The sequence below is a fragment of the Gasterosteus aculeatus genome, chromosome 17 (genome assembly GCF_964276395.1).
Source record: "Gasterosteus aculeatus chromosome 17, fGasAcu3.hap1.1, whole genome shotgun sequence".
In the NCBI taxonomy this organism is placed as follows: domain Eukaryota; kingdom Metazoa; phylum Chordata; class Actinopteri; order Perciformes; family Gasterosteidae; genus Gasterosteus; species Gasterosteus aculeatus.
This window is the reverse complement of record NC_135705.1, coordinates 101,257-111,211: the sequence shown is the minus strand read 5'-3', so window position 1 is coordinate 111,211 and position 9,955 is coordinate 101,257. Positions and strand designations below refer to the sequence as shown.

The window sequence follows — 9,955 nt, the reverse complement described above, 5'->3', positions numbered from 1 at the left end:
CACCCTTTTCTCCTACACTCCTACTCTCTTTGATGTTGTTGTTCTCGGTCTGTTCCCTCTTGGTTGAATGCACACTGGATAAAAGCATCAGCCAAATTACATGTAATGTAATGTGAAAGTTGAAAAGGAAAAATGTATATTTGGCTCCATCTGCTGGAAGAATTTGTTTGTTTTAATTAGTTTTCAACAATAAAACTAAATCAGTCTAATACAGCAGTCCTACAATGAATCAAACTTTAATGACGATTGTAGTGTCGGATTTCAGTAAGGTGCAGATTCCATTTAATATTTTACGCTTTAGATTGGCTGCTATTGAACTTTATAGTAATATTTCTTGTGTCATTAATATATATGAAGATAAACATTACTTGCAATTTGAGAAGGAGAGCAGTTATCGACATTTAATCTTTCTAATAATTCTAACTGTGTACCAGTATACCCAAAATGGGTATATGATTATATAATTTAGTCTATGCATTACAACTAGTTCATGAAGAACGGAGCAGTCATGACTAAATGCGTGAGAAAAAAGCAGATTTGCAGAAATGTCTCTAATGTTTTCTTTTAAAAAAAGAGTAGATAACAGGATAACGTGTGTTCCAAAATTGTGAATAATAAACCAGAATCTATGACAACCATAGAAATATAGAAAACATATTCCAAAATATATCAATTTCAGCGAATGTGCTTCTTCCCCTTTCTGAAAGACATTAATTTCAGATTGCAAATCATTTACATGCATGTGACTTTATCAGACCTCCATTGGAAGTGATAAATGTTTCCACACTTCACATTGATGTTCTTAACAAGGATATCTAAAATCCTCTAAAACAAAAGTCTTTAACTAAGGACACTGCAAGCTTAGCCAAAAGTGTGGCATACAATGGGCTAAACTACAGTAGTGTGGTGATTTTGATCCATGGCTTACTGGGTGCACGGCCAGAGTTTGATAAAATCATCTAAATGGAGAGACTGCAAGACAAGTTCATCTCTGTTGTGAAGAAGCTCAGCCTGTACGACTATAAATGAATGATATGAATAATGAATAATCTTTTTCAATGTGTAGCCAGTGAGGAAATGTCCTTCCTGAGATACCGTAGGCTCAGGCAGACCTTGGTACCTCCTACTTCCTGGTTCACCCATTAGAAAGGGTATAAAAGCTGCACATAATGAAGCTGCTGTCACCACGCTTGTCCCTTTCTGTGTTGGAGTCTGGCTGGAGAATCCAATGAGCTGGTAGGTTTTTTTTTATTTATTTATTTTTATTTACATTTACAGTTCTTAGGAAACTGATTTGGCCTTTGGTGATTGTTGTGTTTGTGTCTCCCAGCTTGTCAGGGAGGCCCAAACCATGTGTGAGCCGGACCAGGTAGAGGAGCCTCAAAGTAACTCCAGGCTGGCATTTGAAGCCACTACTGTTTTGTGTAGCTTATTTGGTTCCTGTCCGGAGTTTCTTTATGTTTGTAATATTTAGTTTGCTGATGATTACTTTTGGTGTTTTTTTTTTAGGGGTGTTTGAGGCTGTCGACAGCGTAGCATCCCAGATGGTGGGTCTGGTGACTGGGCCTTTCATCTGCTCATCCCATTGCCTGTTGTGTTTGTCTGCATTTTCTTTTAACATCGCATGCCTCGATTTTATATTGTTTGTGTGGAGAAACTAAGTCGATGAGCGCCCTGTGCCAGAGCCTGTCCCCGTTCTCACCCCGGTGCGGCCTAGTCATCGGTAGCACTCAATTTGTTTGTAGAGGCGCATTTTGTAATTCCTACAGCTGATGGAAATTGGTTTCATTGTTTTGTATTCTTACTATATTTTAACTAAATGTTAATCTGGGGGAACCCTTTTGCCTCAGTCTGACTTCAGTCACCTGTTGATCTGTGGTTGTTGGATAATTTATGAGGAAATGTTTAACCCTGTCCTACCGGTGGTTACAAATGTCTTCCAGTTGCTCAACTTCTCATGATATGATCTACAACTATGCATCAGCTAAAACTAATGCAGTCTAATACAACAGCCCTACAACTTTCTCCCTCATTCTCTTGTATCGGAAGTCGACAGCCCAAATAGAATTCGGCCAATGGTACCCCTAGACGGGATTTACTCACATGTTGAACTTTACTAATTGCTTGTGATCTCTTCTCAGACTGATATGGCTGATTCCACACACAGAATCAAGATTAACATTGGCTAAAACTTCCAAATGGCTTGCCAAAGTCACTAGATATCTTCACTGCAAGATGAAGACAACCTTTAGGTTAAAGGGCAACCTGTCACTTCAATACATGGACCAAGAGTTTGGCAATTACTTTTTAATCTCAACTCTACCACTGAATTTCAGGGACAAGTAGGAGGCCAAAGGGGTTAGTTGACGTGTAAAATGTTTGCCCTACCTCTGTGGATTGCCCGTGAGAAATTGCGTAACCCGGTTTTATAATTGTGGCAGATAATTTTTTTTAAATATTGTCATTTACTCATTATGCGTTGTGCAAGAAACCTGGTGGAGACCGTGGAGCCATGAGTGCAAACAAAAGGTATGACTGACTTGTGTTGTTAACAAGTACACTACTAAAGAGCCACTGCTCATATATTTAACTGCAAGCATTTTTCATGATTTTCAGTTTCAATTGCTTGGTGATTGATGTTTGTTCCATAGTGTAAGTGAATTGTATGTGCATCTGTACCCTCTAAAAATGCACTTTAAATACACATTTCTGTGGCAGTAATAACTGCCATTTTAAATTGGTAATTAAAGAGCAATTTTTCATTAACTGAACCGGAGTTTGTTGCACAATATATCACAAGTGGGTGTTTTCAAAATATCTTTATTCATTTGAAATAGTTGCTTAAATATTTCTCCTGCACAGATGTTTTAAACTAGAGACAAAAAATAGAAGTCAACCTCATAGTGCTGTACACTTCAGTGTGACCCCAACACTGTAGGTTAAGACCTTATGTTTACTGGCTTAGTGTTGCAATGTACTAATTTGACAGTCAAATTTACGGTGTACCTGGAATGTTATTTTGACAGTGAATTAATAAAATGTCAATGTATTCTAGAGTCTTGTAAGACACAACTGCAATTGCTGATTATGGGCGGTCGACCTCAACTGACAGAACCGTCCAGGTCAAAGGAGGCTCATGGATCTTGGCGGGAAGATGGGCGAAGCCTGGGTTCTTAAAGGTATTTTTTTTAATGTAATTCTTGTCGTAAAAGCTGTGTAATGCTCTAATAAAATGTCTTTCTAACTGTAAAGAATGCCTGAGTGTTGCGGCCTGTCCTGAACTATTTGGATCCGTGATCTGCTGCTTAACTATTTGCTGTTGGCCAATGTGTTAGTATTGCTAAATAACGTTGGCTTGTGGGCAAGAAGATTCCATCTTGTCAGTGTTTCAAAGATTTTTCAGAATGGGTTGTGATTCCACGCAGGACGGTCCAGAGAAGACAACAGGCTCCTGCCTTGGATGCCCAGAAGTGGTCAAGCAGTTTCAGCCTCCTGTGACGGTGGAAATTACCAGCAGCCTTTAGTGATTTGAGTGAACGGTAAGACTTTTTTCCTGTGTGGTTTCTGATATGTAATGCTTGTCATGCAGGCTGTGTGACAGGTCTAATAAAACGTTCTTTTTCAAACTGTCAAGAGCCTGACTGTTGCATAATGTGTTAACTGAATCTTCTAATATGTAGTTGTATGTCTTGAAGTATGCCACCCTCTTTAGCTGCTTCATTTAATATTTGCAGTTTCCCCTCTATGTGCAAAAAGCTGCCATCAGTGTTCGGAAAAAATTCCGGTTGGGTAACGTAGTTCTGTGATTCCACGCAGGACGGTCCAGAGAAGAATTCCGCCTCAGGCTGGCCAAGTGACTTCAGCCTCCTGTGAAAATTGCCAACTGAATGAGAGGTAAGACACTTTCTCAGTACTGCTTTTATGTCATGCAGGCTGTGTGAAAAGTCTAATACAATGTTCTGTTGGAATGCCTGACGGTTGATTGGTTAATTGGAATCTGCTGCTAATATGTACTGAACTAATCCAGTCTGTTTTTTTTCCCCCTGTGTGTGAAAAGCTGCATTCTTGTCAGTGTTTAAATATTTCTCGTTTCCTAAAGTACTGTTGTGCTACCACACAGGACGATTCAGAGAACACAACAGGCTCCTGCTTCAGGGTCAAGCAGCTTTAGCCTCCTGTGGAAATTGCCTTGTGCTCCTGCCAACTTGGCGATTTGAGTAACAGGTAAGACTTTTTTCAAAGTAATGGTTATGTAATGCTTGTCATGCAGGCTGTGTGATAGGTCTAGAAAAATGTTTGAAACGGTATGATTGCATAATGTGTTAACTTGCGGTGCTTCTTGTCTTTGGTTGCATGTCCTGAACTACTGGGTTTTAACTGTTTAATATTTGCCAATGTTTTAGGAATGTGTTTGTATTGTTACATGTAAACCTATAGGTGAAAGAAGATCATGTTAGTGTTTAAGACTGTTCTGGATGAGTTGGGTAATCTAGTCTTGTTATTTCTTGTAGGATGAAAGAATCCAACTCTACAAGCGTTGCCAGAAGGTAAGACCTTTTTGCCTAGGGTTAGCGGGGCTAAGTGTGGGCTAGGGTTAGCGGGGCTAAGTGTGGGCTAGGGTTAGCGGGGCTAAGTGTGGGCTAGGGTTAGCGGGGCTAAGTGTGGGCTAGGGTTAGCGGGGCTAAGTGTGGGCTAGGGTTAGCGGGGCTAAGTGTGGGCTAGGGTTAGCGGGGCTAAGTGTGGGCTAGGGTTAGCGGGGCTAAGTGTGGGCTAGGGTTAGCGGGGCTAAGTGTGGGCTAGGGTTAGCGGGGCTAAGTGTGGGCTAGGGTTAGCGGGGCTAAGTGTGGGCTAGGGTTAGCGGGGCTAAGTGTGGGCTAGGGTTAGCGGGGCTAAGTGTGGGCTAGGGTTAGCGGGGCTAAGTGTGGGCTAGGGTTAGCGGGGCTAAGTGTGGGCTAGGGTTAGCGGGGCTAAGTGTGGGCTAGGGTTAGCGGGGCTAAGTGTGGGCTAGGGTTAGCGGGGCTAAGTGTGGGCTAGGGTTAGCGGGGCTAAGTGTGGGCTAGGGTTAGCGGGGCTAAGTGTGGGCTAGGGTTAGCGGGGCTAAGTGTGGGCTAGGGTTAGCGGGGCTAAGTGTGGGCTAGGGTTAGCGGGGCTAAGTGTGGGCTAGGGTTAGCGGGGCTAAGTGTGGGCTAGGGTTAGCGGGGCTAAGTGTGGGCTAGGGTTAGCGGGGCTAAGTGTGGGCTAGGGTTAGCGGGGCTAAGTGTGGGCTAGGGTTAGCGGGGCTAAGTGTGGGCTAGGGTTAGCGGGGCTAAGTGTGGGCTAGGGTTAGCGGGGCTAAGTGTGGGCTAGGGTTAGCGGGGCTAAGTGTGGGCTAGGGTTAGCGGGGCTAAGTGTGGGCTAGGGTTAGCGGGGCTAAGTGTGGGCTAGGGTTAGCGGGGCTAAGTGTGGGCTAGGGTTAGCGGGGCTAAGTGTGGGCTAGGGTTAGCGGGGCTAAGTGTGGGCTAGGGTTAGCGGGGCTAAGTGTGGGCTAGGGTTAGCGGGGCTAAGTGTGGGCTAGGGTTAGCGGGGCTAAGTGTGGGCTAGGGTTAGCGGGGCTAAGTGTGGGCTAGGGTTAGCGGGGCTAAGTGTGGGCTAGGGTTAGCGGGGCTAAGTGTGGGCTAGGGTTAGCGGGGCTAAGTGTGGGCTAGGGTTAAAGGGGTTGGGACAGCGGTCTTAAGACCACTGTCAGTGCACGGTCCATCGTCAGGCCCGGCTCCGAGGACCCAAAAGTAAACACAGAATCAAGTTTCCCTTAGTCCCAGTTACCCACAGACATGGCGCCTCCGCTTTCTCCATCACTTTGATGTCGCGTCATCACCTCCGTCCGGGTCCGGGTACCTCTGCTAGCCTTAGCCGTGGTGCTGGTGCAGGTGCCTTCTCCCTCCGTGATGTGGACCGGAAGAACTGCGCTCCTCACCTCAGCATCAGCAGCCTCGCAGTCACCCATGGCACCCGGCTCGCTCACGTCCATAATCTGCTCACTCGTTGCTCCGCCATCTTTGTTAGCATTTCACCGCATGTTGGGCTCGATTAGCCTCATTAGCTTTGGGCTAACTTAGCCACAAAAGCACTTAGCTTAGAAAAAAATCGGCGAAAAGGTTTTCTTTACCGTTTATTTTCTCCAGCAGGAACATGGGAACAGGCACAAAACAACACCGCAACGTTTCGGTCTCAACTAGACCTTCTTCAGGCAGGTTTAAAAAGTGTGCATTTAACAAAACAGCGGAGCTCGTGCCGGGGACTCCTTTCCCTCCGGACACGCTGGCGAAAATGACGTGAGTCGGCGGCGCAGTGATATCGGAGGTGCGGACCGGCGTGATCCGGCACCGCTGGATCTATTTTATCTCAAACTCAACACAACACATCATGATATTTAGCGTTAGCAGGTATTGTATCATTAAAACAATATATCCGCCCTATTCTCGACCGTCCATATCCCCGTGGATTCATAATTATGTATACATTGTCAAGAATAAGCATTGTTTAAATAAAAACGATCACAATCCTGTACACATGAGTGGTGGAATCCTTCAAAGCATGACACAAAGTTAGTATTCAATGCCTGTCCGTAATATTAAACTGAAATTTCACATCCTCTTATTGTGTTCACAGTGCAAAACATCATAAAACAATATATTGGCCGTACTCTCAATCGTGCTTCTTTCTGTGGATCCGTAATTGTGCTTCAATAGAGCGTCGTCCTTAAAGAATAGTGCATACATTTCTAAGAGTCAGCATTGTTTAAAAGATTGTAATCCTGTACACACAAGTGATGGAATATAATAGCATGACACCAGGTAGGCATTCTATGCATGTCAGTAAATTATAACTTGACTATTAAGATTTGTGAAGGAGTGAGATGTCATAGATCCGCTATAAAATGTGTTGTTTTATTCTGTCCATGCATTAAAGGGCCAGATTAGGCTTGCAAATAATACATGTACTAATGTTGTGTTTAGGAAAAGGGGACCAGGTTAGGTCACAGCCTCCCTCCAACAATAGAAAACTGTGTGGTTGTGTTTAGGAGAAGGGGTTAGGGTTAGGGGTTAGGGTTGGGGGTTGGGGGTTGGGGGTTAGGGGTTAGGGGTTAGGGTTAGGGTAGGGTTAGGGTTAGGGTTAGGGTTAGGGAATAAATAGTTTTGGATGGACCTGCGAGCAGGACCATCTGTGCACTGTCCAGCACTGCCTCACAGCCCGCAGCTCTTAGTCCTCATTTAAGCCCTTAGGGAACCTGGTGTTTAATTTATTGATCCAGCCCCTCTCCGCTCTCCTCCTCTGGGGAGCGCTCCATTCGGGGTTCATCTGGATCACACACACAGACACAGATTTCCAACTGTGCGAAATAAAATGTGCCACAAGTGGCGTCAGTGTTTTTTTCTTTTTAATGATGTTGTGTTTGTGTTGTGTGAAGCGGGTCGCGATGGTGTTCCCCGTCTCCCCCACATATTGTAATCCACATTGTGCACACGTGATGAGGTAAACACAGTTCTTAGACTTGGTGTTTCCCCTGGCTGAGTTCAGGAAAACGTCTCCCGTGCTGTGGCTTTGCAGCCATTTTCTGTGTTTATAAAAGGCATCACTCTGACCTCTCCCCTTAGTGCTGTGCAGAGGTTTTAATTTGGCCTTTACCAGATAATCCAGTAGATTCTTGTTTCTCCTGTAGGCCGGGATGATCCTGTGGTCCTGCAGGACAGAAGACCCTGTGGTGTGGGAGAGGAATCTCCTTCTGCATCCTCTGACCAATGCCATGGTGGAAGGTGAATATGTGGTGACAAAGGGGAGACTGGAGCCCACAGTAATAGGCTTCTTCTCTAGAAATGACCTCTGGCATTTTCTAAGAAAGGTCCTAGAGTACCCCCTGGTGGACAAAGCGTGAAAGAGCACCCCGACTGCAACCCGGAAATCCTCTTCTCTGCTGCATATTCTGTGAAACCTCAACAGTTGGGATTTGATTAAGCCAGCATATGTGTGCTTTGGGTGGAAGCTGGTCTTGAAGAGCAGAGCATGTGTGTCTGTCTCCTTAAAAAATACCTTAATGTCCAATGTGTGGGTTTCCTTAAATGTGTTACTTTTAAACGTTGTGGTGTCCAGAAAGTCAACAGAAGTCAAATTGTCGGTGGATTTAATTTTAATAGACTGATTGTGATTGTTGAGGGTGCACAGAAACACTTCAAAATCCTCCCTCGAGTGGGGCCACACACCCCAGATGTCGTCCAAATATCTATAATAATGCAGTGGCTTTTTAGGACATATTTTCAGGACTGATTCCTCCCACTCAGCCATAAAAATGTTAGCGTATGCAGGAGCAAACTTCTTCCCCATCGCTGTACCCTTGATTTGAAGGAAAAATTCCCCATTAAATTCAAAATCATTTTGGGTCAGATTGATCTCCAGTAACTGTAATAATTCTTTTTCTGGTCGCTTTTTGTCGGGGTGTTTCCGAAATGAATTCTTAACGGCCTGCATGCCTTCTTTTATGTCAATGTTTGTATAGAGACTATCAATATCTATGGTGAATAAAATTGAGTTGTCCGGAATGCGGAGTCTTTTAATTATCTCTACAAAGTGGTACGTGTCCTTTATGTAACTCGGGTGTGTGGTCGACAGAGGATTCAAAAAGTGGTCGAGGTACTCTGCAGTGTGATAAGTCTCACTGCTGCAGTCAGACACGATGGGCCTGCCGGGAGGGATTTCATGTGGTTTACTCCACTTGGCAGGGTCCTTGTGTATTTTGGGCAGCATATAGAATAATCTGGCTCTAGGTACAGCGTCACCCATTAAATAATGCTTTTGTTTCAGATTAATGAACTTCTTCTCATGTAGAGTTAGGATGATTTTATTTACAATCGGGACAGTGTTTGGATAAATGGGGTGGGTCAATTTGGTGTAGTATTTGGGATCATTAAGCTGTCTGTAGCCTTCCCATAAATATTGCTCCCTGTCCAAGATCACTATAGAGCTGCCCTTATCTGCTGGTTTAATAACTATGTGTTTGTTATTAACTAGTTCATCAAGTGCCCGCACTTCCTCCCTACTGAGGTTAGGAGGCACGTGATGAATTTTGAAGCGTGTGTTAAAATACCGAATGTCTGATTGTATTAGAGCAGTTATGGTGTGTGGTATTTGTGCCTGTACAGGAGCCCAGGACGATTTATAAATGAACGGGAGTCGTTCACACTCTCTCGAGTTTTCAAAATAAGCCGCCAGCTTTAACCTCCTGTGATACTGCTGTAGATCAAAGCGGCTCTGCTCTACAATCTGTTTATTAGTTCCCTTAGTGGGAATGAAATTTAACCCCCTGCCAAGGAGAGTGCGCTGTGCTTCAGTGAGTTTAAAGTGCTTAGTGAGGTTGATGACTAACTTATCCCCCTCCTGAGTAGGCAGGTTTATGGGGACAATTAGTTTAAGTAGTGAACCCAATTGTCAAATATGCGGGCAGCTGTGGCTCGGGTCCAGTGGATGTGATCCGGACCTGTGTGAAAGAGACCTGCTGGCAGCGCTGGGATGTACTCACACATTCTCGCAATAGCAGTGTTCAGATGTGTGAGGCGCAGTTTCTCCTTCGGGGGAAGATCTCCGGAGAAGTTGACCTGTGGCACAAAAACGTCAGCAGATGGAAAAGTCAGTCTAACGCTTCGGAGGGCCCTCTGCAGCTGTTTGATGGCCGTCTCCTGCGTTTTTTGGACCCGGTTGTTAATGCCGAAGGCCAAAATGACCTTCTGCACCGTGACCTCCGAGGTCGTCTTGTTCATCAGGAGATCTGCGTTCCTGAAGGTGCCCCCTGGAAAAGCATCCACCTGCAGATCCTCGATGTTGTGGGCTGGCAGTTTGTACACATTGGAGTCTCCAATGATGAGCCACTTCTTGGTCACATGGAGACTCCAATCCTGTGCCTTCCGCGCGGTGGACTGGTGTCTGC

The 9,955-nt window shown here is 44.7% G+C and overlaps 1 long non-coding RNA gene across 1 annotated transcript; it reads left to right on the top strand.

The window, feature by feature from the left end:
* Positions 1-1,121: 1,121 nt before the first annotated feature.
* LOC120834572 (uncharacterized) lies at positions 1,122-8,596 on the top strand. Its single transcript, XR_013453241.1, has 9 exons — positions 1,122-1,236; positions 1,331-1,369; positions 1,510-2,529; positions 3,056-3,179; positions 3,426-3,539; positions 3,817-3,894; positions 4,121-4,224; positions 4,512-4,547; positions 7,700-8,596. It is a non-coding gene; the product is annotated as an uncharacterized LOC120834572 (long non-coding RNA).
* The last annotated feature ends 1,359 nt before the right edge of the window (positions 8,597-9,955 follow it).